Source organism: Anopheles coustani, assembly GCF_943734705.1.
Source record: "Anopheles coustani chromosome X unlocalized genomic scaffold, idAnoCousDA_361_x.2 X_unloc_20, whole genome shotgun sequence".
Lineage (NCBI taxonomy): Eukaryota > Metazoa > Arthropoda > Insecta > Diptera > Culicidae > Anopheles > Anopheles coustani.
This window is the reverse complement of record NW_026525127.1, coordinates 282,501-286,749: the sequence shown is the minus strand read 5'-3', so window position 1 is coordinate 286,749 and position 4,249 is coordinate 282,501. Positions and strand designations below refer to the sequence as shown.

At 49.2% G+C, this 4,249-nt stretch overlaps 1 non-coding gene across 1 annotated transcript; it reads left to right on the top strand.

Annotated features, from left to right (window-relative positions):
* Positions 1-3,791: 3,791 nt before the first annotated feature.
* Positions 3,792-3,946, top strand: LOC131270290 (5.8S ribosomal RNA). Its single transcript, XR_009179396.1, has one exon. It is a non-coding gene; the product is annotated as a 5.8S ribosomal RNA (ribosomal RNA).
* Positions 3,947-4,249: the final 303 nt, after the last annotated feature.

Here is a 4,249-nt window from a genome sequence, read left to right as displayed (position 1 = left end):
CTTGCCCTATAGTGGAATGAGGACACTTAATGCTTCGTCTTTTAGCGGCGGCTAGACTCCTCCTCACGGGGAACGAGTTGACGCACACAGCGGCGGCTTACGCACTATGGCAATCATGGATGCCTGAAGATTCCGTGAAGTTCTCCCCTGGTCCACGCTGCCTCGGCAGTCCTGGGTAAAATGGAATATTTCCAGCTTGCCCTATAGTGGAAGAGGACTATCCAACAATACAAAGTCAAGACCTCCGGGTTGAGACTTTCCGCGTCGGTGGTGTCGCGCACCGCCTATCCGAAAGATGGTGTAACAGGGGTGTTCGATCAGCAATGGTCGGATGCCCCGTCATAGTCCAACTATGACAACCAAAGTCAAGACCTCCGGGTTGAGACTTTCCGCGTCCGGAGGTACGCGTACCGCCTACCCGAAAGATGGTGTGCTTCTGGGGTATTCGATGAGTCGGATACCCCGTCGTAGTCCAACTATGACAATACAAAGTCAAGACCTCCGGGTTGAGACTTCCGCGTCGGAGGTGCGCGCACCGCCTACCCGAAAGATGATGAATCAGGGGTGTTCGATCAGCAATGGTCGGATGCCCCGTCGTAGTCCAACTATGACAATCAAAGTCAAGACCTCCGGGTTGAGACTTCCGCGTCCGGAGGTACGCGTACCGCCTACCCGAAAGATGGTGAATCAGGGGTGTTCGATCAGCAATGGTCGGATGCCCCGTCGTAGTCCAACTATGACAATCAAAGTCAAGACCTCCGGGTTGAGACTTTCTAAGAGTACAAGCATAAAGGAACACGGACCAAGCCGTACCGAGAGAATCGGTACTAGAGCCCTCGTGGTTCTACATTGAGAGAGCCCTCGTGGTTCTCATTAGGGGCTTTATGCAAGTCGTACTCAATACTGTGGTGTGAAGTATAAAGTATAGAGTCCTCCACTGGTCCACGCTGCTCCGGCGGTTCTGGGTAAGATAGTTCATTCTAGCTTGCCCTATGTGGAAGAGGACTCAATACCCTACCTGTTGAGCTTGAAACAAAGTCATCACTTGGGCATGCTCATATTGCCATACACAATTACATTATATTCGAATGAGCATGCAAGCGACCCTATATAGACCGAACCAAAACGATAGATACCGCCGTAGTTCACCCCCACCAAGTGATGACTTCAGTATGGCTAGTGTGTGAAGTATAAAGTATAGTCCTCCCCTGGTCCACACTGCTTCGGCGGTCCTGGGTAAGATAGTTAGTTCTAGCTTGCCCTATGTGGAAGAGGACACAATACTTAATACTTAGAGTACAAGCATAAAGGAACACGGACCAAGCCGTACCGAGAGAATCGGTACTAGAGCCCTCGTGGTTCTACATTGAGAGAGCCCTCGTGGTTCTCATTAGGGGCTTTATGCAAGTCGTACTCAATACTGTGGTGTGAAGTATAAAGTATAGAGTCCTCCACTGGTCCACGCTGCTCCGGCGGTCCTGGGTAAGATAGTTCATTCTAGCTTGCCCTATGTGGAAGAGGACTCAATACCCTACCTGTTGAGCTTGAAACAAAGTCATCACTTGGGCATGCTCATATTGCCATACAATATTCCATTATCTACTAATGAGCATGCAGCTATATGATTATAACCTGTAAACGATTACCCCGCCGTAGTTCAGCGCTTCAACCAAGTGATGACTTCAGTATGGCTAGTGTGTGAAGTATAAAGTATAGTCCTCCCCTGGTCCACACTGCTTCGGCGGTCCTGGGTAAGATAGTTAGTTCTAGCTTGCCCTATGTGGAAGAGGACACCATACTTAATACTGTGGTGTAATGAACAAAGTATAGTCCTCCACTGGTCCACGCTGCTTCGGCGGTCCTGGGTAAGATAGTTAGTTCTAGCTTGCCCTATGTGGAAGAGGGCATACAAGACAAAGTATAGTTCTCCCCTGGTCCACGCTGCTTCGGCGGTCCTGGGTAAGATAGTTAATTCTAGCTTGCCCTATGTGGAAGAGAGCATACATGAACCAAGAACGAAGGTTATGATCGAGGAATGATTCGACAACTAACCGATGGTATGAAATGTGAAGAATTCAAGCAAGCACACAATCAAGTCATCACTTGGGCATGCTCGATAGCCAACCCTATGACATTAACCTAGTAGAGCATGCGAAAACCAATATATATGTAAACGATGCCCCTCCCTAGTTCAGCGCTTCAACCAAGTGATGACTTCAGAATGGCTAAATCAAATCGGTTCAAAACATACCATCGGTACCCTATTGAAACACACAAGTCGATATCAAACCTCATGATTGTGTAGTCCTCCACTGGTCCACACTGCTCCGGCGGTCCTGGGTAAGATAGTTCATTCTAGCTTGCCCTATGTGGAAGAGGGCACATTACTCAATACTGTGGTGTTATGAACAAAGTATAGTCCTCCACTGGTCCACGCTGCTTCGGCGGTCCTGGGTAAGATAGTTAGTTCTAGCTTGCCCTATGTGGAAGAGGGCATACAAGACAAAGTATAGTTCTCCCCTGGTCCACGCTGCTTCGGCGGTCCTGGGTAAGATAGTTAATTCTAGCTTGCCCTATGTGGAAGAGAGCATACATGAACCAAGAACGAAGGTTATGATCGAGGAATGATTCGACAACTAACCGATGGTATGAAATGTGAAGAATTCAAGCAAGCACACAATCAAGTCATCACTTGGGCATGCTCGATAGCCAACCTCATGACATTAACCTAGTAGAGCATGCGAAAACCAATATATATGTAAACGATGCCCCTCCCTAGTTCAGCGCTTCAACCAAGTGATGACTTCAGAATGGCTAAATCAAATCGGTTCAAAACATACCATCGGTACCCTATTGAAACACACAAGTCGATATCAAACCTCATGATTGTGTAGTCCTCCACTGGTCCACGCCGCTTCGGCCGTCCTGGGTAAAATGGAACATTCCAGCTTGCCCTATGTGGAAGAGGGCACATTACTCAATACTGTGGTGTGAAGTATAAAGTTCAGTTCTCCCCTGGTCCACGCTGCTTCGGCGGTCCTGGGTAAGATAGTTCATTCTAGCTTGCCCTATGTGGAAGAGGACACTTCATACTTCGTCTCTAAGCGGCGGCTTGACTCCTCCCTACGGGGAACGGGTTTACGCGCACAGCGGCGGCTTACGCACTATGGCAGTCATGGATGCCTTACGTTTCTATGAAAAGTGTGTTCCTCCCCTGGTCCACGCTGCTTCGGCAGTCCTGGGTAAGATAGTTAGTTCTAGCTTGCCCTATGTGGAAGAGGACACGAAGACTTACTGTGGTGTGAAGCATAAAGTTCAGTTCTCCCCTGGTCCACGCCGCTTCGGCCGTCCTGGGTAAAATGGATTCATCCAGCTTGCCCTATGTGGAATGAGGACACTTTATGTTTCGTCTCTAAGCGGCGGCTTGCTCCTCCCTACGGGGAACGGGTATACGCGCACAGCGGCGGCTTACGTTATGGCAGTCATGGATGCCTTACGTTTCCATGAAAAGTGTGTTCCTCCCCTGGTCCACGCTGCTTCGGCAGTCCTGGGTAAGATAGTTAGTTCTAGCTTGCCCTATGTGGAAGAGGACACGTAGACTTACTGTGGTGTGAAGTATAAGGTTCAGTTCTCCCCTGGTCCACGCCGCTTCGGCCGTCCTGGGTAAAATGGATTCATCCAGCTTGCCCTATGTGGAATGAGGACACTTTATGCTTCGTCTCTAAGCGGCGGCTTGCTCCTCCCTACGGGGAACGGGTATACGCGCACAGCGGCGGCTTACGCAAGTTAGTCACCCTCGGCAGTGGATCACTCGGCTCATGGATCGATGAAGACCGCAGCTAACTGCGCGTCATAATGTGAACTGCAGGACACATGAACATTGATAAGTTGAACGCATATTGCACGTCGTGGGAACCTACCATGATGTACAGATGACTGAGCGCTTATATTTGAGAAATGTATCGCATACATTTAACTACGCCGTGACACCCGTCACGAGACGTGCACCATGATGTTAACTAGGGTCGCGACGACCCGCTAGCATTAAAGAACCCGTGGTTTACAATATACTGGCATTGGAATTCGAAGTATTTAGAGCGTCCGTGTTCCCGCGTGAGGCGGAAGTACGAGGAGAAGGCGTGCTTGTGGTGTCTGTGGTGGTGTTTACTGATGTCTAGCTTCAGCTTATTTATTTATTTAAATAGAAGCGAAGATGTCAAAGTAGCGTCGAAGCAGCAGCGGTAGCACA